Consider the following 6,000-nt stretch of genomic DNA (forward strand, 5'->3'; position numbering starts at 1 on the left):
TGAGGCAGCTTCGGTGTCTGGGGAAGTTCTGAGAAGCTCTTTACTCCTTTCCTGCTTCCTTCAGATCATGGCCTGGGCAGGAGGCAAGGAAAAGAGCCCCATTGTGAATAGGGAATGCTTTCCAGAGTTCAAGCTCTGGGGCAGCACTTTCTTTTTCCTTCCTGTCTTGATCTCAGCCTGAGGCTGTGGCCCATCTGCAGCCTAGACTTTGGAGAGAAGACTGGGGAAGGAAGAGAGCTGCCTTCTTTATCACCGGCTCCCACCTCACTGGGTGACAGGCGTCCTCTTTCCTTTGCATTGGAAGTGGCAGGAGAGGGAGCTCAGAGGCAAGGGTAGTAAGACTCTGGCTGGCCAGAGGCACTGCTGCTGAATCCCCCACTCAGTAGTGGCAAGGCCCAGCTGAAAGGAGACTCCTTCTTTTCTCCACAGGCCTTGGAATGAGAAGGGGTCACAGGGAGATTCTGAGTGGCCCAGGGTGAAGGAAATGGCAGTGTCCCAAGCTTGCCTGCTCAAGTGATCCCAGAAGCCAAGCTGTATATGGAGTGGGTCTCACGGTCTATCTTCAAGATGAGAGGTGACAGCAGCAAATGCAGCTGGGCCTCAATAGGGACTTTGGTGGGGAGCATGTAGGGGAGTGTCAGCACCACAGGGCATCTGCCACACAGCTTCCCTCACCCCAACCTTCCTTGATGTTTGCTGAGCACCTAATAAGTTCCCAGGACTGGGTAAGTTGCTTAAAAGATACTATTTTAGGCCAGGAGAAATGGCTCATGCCTGCAATCCCAGCACTTTGGGAGGGATCACTTGAGGCCAGGAGTTTGAGACCAGCCTGGGCAACCGAGCAAAAGCCTATCTACAAAAATTTTTAAAAATTAGCTGGGTGAGGTGGTTTGCACCCGTAGTCCCAGGTACTCAAGAGGCTGACGTGGGAGGACTGCTTGAGCCCAGGAGGTTGAGGCTGCAGTGAGTTATGACTGCTTCACTGCACTCCAACCTGGGCAACAGAGTGAGACCCTGTCTCTAAAACAAACAAACAAAAGATGTTATTTTAATCAATCAGCTCAGCCAGTCTTCCAAGGCAGATGTCATTACCCTTTTTGCAGGTGAGGACAGTAAGGCTCAGAGAGATTCAAGTACAGTTCGAGACCACATAGGTCATGAATCTTCAGCTGAGCTGGGATTTGAATTCAGGTGGGCCACCCCTGGCCTCTTCACCTCACACTGCTCACTCGCTCACCTCCTCTACTCCTCAGGTTTTCTCCCTGGGTTCTTGGTCACCTGACCCCTTCACATCTCACTATCCTGCCCAAGAATCCTTCTCAGCAATGCCCAAAGCCAGGACACTAAGCCATTTAGAAAAATGCAGTCCCAAGTGCTCAGCACTGTCTCAGCAGTCAGGATGGGTTCTGGATCCCTGGAAAGATAAGGCAAAGCCAGGAGACCCAGGCAGCCCCTGTCTCCTCCCTGGGCCTTGCTTTTGAAAGGTGAGGAGAGTCTTCCTGCTTCACCTTGGGACTAGAGCTGGGGACACTTGCCAGGCTTTTCTCTTTCTGCTACTGAAAAGAGAATTTCACCTGCTGTGAACTTAGGGTGAGACATGCATGACACATTCCCAAGTTGAGTCTAGGTCCGTCCTCCAAGCTGCTTGGTGATGAAGGAGCATTCCGGGTTTGGGGACCACCTGATGCCACACCCAAGAGGCAAACAGCTGCTTGGCATTTCCTGTGATGCTCCAGTGCCCCCAGAAAAGGAAATTTCACAAGCCTGGAATGTCCTGAGCAGGCTGTCTGGACAGTGTATGCTGTTCTGAACCTAGGGGAGCAGATGATTCTATGGTTCTTCCTGCAGAGGTTTTGGCAAGCGTGGGCTGCCCCATAGCAGAGCTTTTCTAGGGGAGTAAGTAGCCCTGCCTGCAGCTAAGACAGCCTATTACAGAGTAAGCATGCCATGGGACTCAACGTCTAAAGGGACTGGGGTGTGTGACAGAAGGACTGTGGCTCAACACAAATGCACCCAGCACGGGGCTGCTGTGGCTTCTGGGGTTGGCCTCTTGATGGCCTTGAGCAGCTTGGCTCCAGAGACTTTTAGGGACTTTTGGTACTGTAGCCTCTCTCTGAGACGGCTGTTCCCCATTCCTGCTATAGTCATTCATTCATTTACTTGTTTGCTAATTCATTCCACAAACTTTTATTTATTTATTTATTTATTTTATTTATTTAGAGGACTTACACAGCGCCTAGTGTTAGGTTCTAGGAGCATAGTGATGAACAAGACTCACTCTGCCCTCAAAGAGTTTGTAGACTAATGAGGAGAAAGAGATTAAACAGCCATCTAAAACTTAAGGCAGAACTTAGAATTAAAACATACACACACACAAAAACAAAACAAAACAAATAAACAAAAAACAAAGCTGTAATGACACACCAACAAAGTGCCTGGGAGTGATGAGAAAGGAACTAATTTCTTTAGGGTATGAGTAAAGATTCCCTGGAGAGGTGCCACTTGCACTGGGTCTAAATTGTTGTGTTTCAATATTATTGGTAGAGAAATAAGTAAATGAGGGACTGTGGGATGGGAAGAAGAGGACTTTTCAGGCTTTAGAGACCCATGGAAGCAAATGTACCATCTCTTAAAGAAAAAAAAAAAAAGACAAAGTCTCGCTGTGTTGCCAGACTGGAGTGCAGTGGTGCAATCTTGGCTCACTGCAACCTCCACCTCCCAGGTTCAAGCAATTCTCATGCCTCGGCCTCCCGAGTAGCTAGGAGTGCACTGGTGCAATCTTGGCTCACTGCAACCTCCACCTCCCAGGTTCAAGCAATTCTCATGCCTCAGCCTCCCGAGTAGCTAGGACTGCAGGCACCCACCACCATAGCCGGCTAATTTTTTGTTTTGTTTTTTTGGTAGAGACGGGATTTCACCATGTTGCCCAGGCTGGTTTTGGACTCCTGAGCTCAAGTGATCTGACCACCTTGACCTTCCAAACTGCTGGGAATACAGGTGTGAGCCACTGCGCCCCACCCGTACCAACATCTAAGACATGAACCACATGCAACTGCCATTTTTGCAGGTTAAGAAAAAAAGTTCAGATATGGGCAGTTTTAACTTAATATATAATTGTCTTAAAGTCTACTCAAATTAGAGATGCCTTTCTTCTCTGAATTAGACTAAATTTTAATTATTTTAATCACAAGAAGGAAATTCCAGGACACCCATACGAAGTGTCCAGAGTCTTCTTGTCCTGGAGTCTATGCCCCACAATAACAGAGCACTGAGCATAGCTGACTCTTTGGTCTCCACGAGCCAGCTCCTGCCCCCTGACTGCAAGAGGCGTTTTGAGAAATCGCATGAGTTGTTCAAGGATTCAGGACAGCACCAATGCGCTTGTTCTTCCAGGCAGACAACAGAAGGACGCCCACTACTCTAAGTTCCTGCCAGCAACAGCCAGGCAACTATTCCAATGCGGAAGTGTTTTGATCCTTTTTATTGTTTTCCATAGGGCAGAAAATGAGACAGAAGTTATACCCAACTACAACATTCTCTGCTTGTCAAGTTTTTCTGTTTTTTATTAGAAACATTCAAAACAAATAAAGCTATTTTATAATAAGAGTAATACATATTAAAACATCAGAAATAATATTTTTTCACCTCAGGTTGGGAAAAGAAAAGGCTTAAAAGTATCTAGTAGGAGGGCTGGCGAGGTGGCTTATGCCTGTAATCCCAGCAATTTGGGAGGCCGAGGTGGGCGGATCACAAGCTCAGGAGATCGAGACTATCTTGACAACATGGTGAAAACCCATCTCTACTAAAAATTAAAAAAAAAATCAGCTGGGCATGGTGCCACGCAGCTGTAGTCCCAGCTACTTGGGAGGCTGAGGCAGGAGAATCGTTTGACCCTTGGAGGTGGAGGTTGCAGTGAGCTGAGATCGTGCCACTGTGCACTCCAGCCTGGTGACAGAGCAAGACTCCGTCTCAAAAAAAAAAAAAAAAAAAAAAAGAATCTACTAGGAACGTAAATTGGTACATTGTCTATGGAGAGCAATTTGGCAACAACCATCAAAATTACAATGTAGGGCCTGACATGGTGGCTCACATCTGTAATCCCAGCACTTTGGGAGGCTGAGGCAGGCTGATCACCTGAGGTCCGGAGTTTGAAATCAGCCTGGCCAACATGGCAAAACCCTGTCTCTACTAAAAATACAAAAAATTAGCCAGGCATGTTGGCATGCACCTGTAATCCCAGCTACTCAGGAGGCTGAGGCAGGAGAATCACTTAAACCTGGGAGGCGAAGGTTGCAGTGAGCTGAGATCATGCCACTGCACTCTAGCCTGGGCAACAGAGAGAGACTCAGTAGCCAAAAAAAAAAAAAAAATTACAATGTAGTTCCTTATCTTTTTCCCTTACGGAACCCATTCAGTCCTTAAGACAATAGGTGAGGGCAAAGAAGAGAGTTAAATATTCAGAGAGAGGGAACGACCTCGACCAACACAAACAGAATGAACCCTGCAATGCCAGACTGGAATTGGAGATGATGTGAACTCCTGGTTTTCAATATACATAATTGATATAGAGATAAATATAGAAGTACTGTGGATTTGCTAGTATACACATAGTCACACACACACACAGATTCTCCAGCTCTTCCCAGAGGACTTGCTAACAATGATACCCCAATAGCAGTGAGTACCCCTGGCATTCAGATCTTTATTTTAAAGTAGTATTTTCAGCTGAGTGTGGTGACTCATGCCTGTAATCCCAGCACTTTGGGAGGCCAAGGTGGGTGGATCACTTGAGGTCAGGAGTTCAAGACTAGCCTGGCTAACATGGTGAAACCTTGTCTCTCCTTAAAAAAAACTGGCATGTGCCTGTAATCCCAGCTACTTGGGAGGCTGAGGCAGGAGAATCACTTGAACCTGGGAGGTGGAAGTTGCAATGAGCTGAGATTGCGCCACTGCACTCCAGCCTGTGCAACAGAGCCTCCGTCTCAAAAAATAAGTAAGTAAGTGAGTAAAATAATACTGTCCATGAAAAGGACCCAGGGCTTCTTGGAGAAATGGCTGATTCCAGAGCTAAGGCAGGCAGACTGCGAGATGAGCCTGGAACATACTGTATCAGAAAGCAAGAAAGTGCTCCAAGAATGGTAGGCACATGCCCGAAAGGTTCCCACTGAAAGGGGCTTCTACTGGCCAGATCAGGGACATTTTGAGCATCAAAATAATGATTACAATGGATTACAATCCATTGAATAAAACAGAAGACCATGAATCCATAGAGATAAATTTCACAGTAGAGATGCCCAACAAACATTGCTTTAGTCAGTGGGACAAATAAAAATCGTGTACCACCTGATGGGCGGCACCAAGTGAACACAGCATCATTTCCATGATATTCCTGCAGAATGCAACCTACACTAACTGTGGAAAAGGAAATGAGGCAGACCCAAAGTGAGCCGTATTTCACCAAATAACTGGCCTGTAATCTGTAAAATGTCAATGTCATGAAAATTAAAGGAAAGCCAGGCACGGTGGCTCATGCCTATAATCCCAGCACTTTGGGAGGCTGAGACGGGTGGATCACGAGGTCAGGAGTTCCAGACCAGCCTGGCCAAGATGGTGAAACCCCGTCTCTACTAAAAATACAAAAATTAGCTGGGCATGGTGGCCTGTAATCCCAGCTACTCGGGAGGCTGAGGCAGAGAAATGCTTAAACCTGGGAGGCGGAGGTTGCTGTGAGCCGAGATCGCACCACTGCACTCCAGCCTGGATGACAGAGCGAGACTCCATCTAAAAAAAAAAGCAAGGGAAAATCTGAGGAAGTGTTCCAGACTGAAGGAGCTAAGAGACATGAATAAAGAGAAATGTAACATATGATTCTGAACTGGGTCCTTTTGCGATAAAAGATATTACTGGGACAAAACTCAATGGGGTCTGAGGATTCAATGTGGTAACTTCTTGATTTGACAGCTGTGGTTATGTAGGAGCAAATCCTTGCGGGTGGGAAAC

The sequence above is a fragment of the Aotus nancymaae genome, unplaced genomic scaffold (genome assembly GCF_030222135.1).
Source record: "Aotus nancymaae isolate 86718 unplaced genomic scaffold, 86718_ANA_hifiasm-v0.15.2.pri h1tg000011l, whole genome shotgun sequence".
NCBI classification, from domain to species: domain Eukaryota; kingdom Metazoa; phylum Chordata; class Mammalia; order Primates; family Aotidae; genus Aotus; species Aotus nancymaae.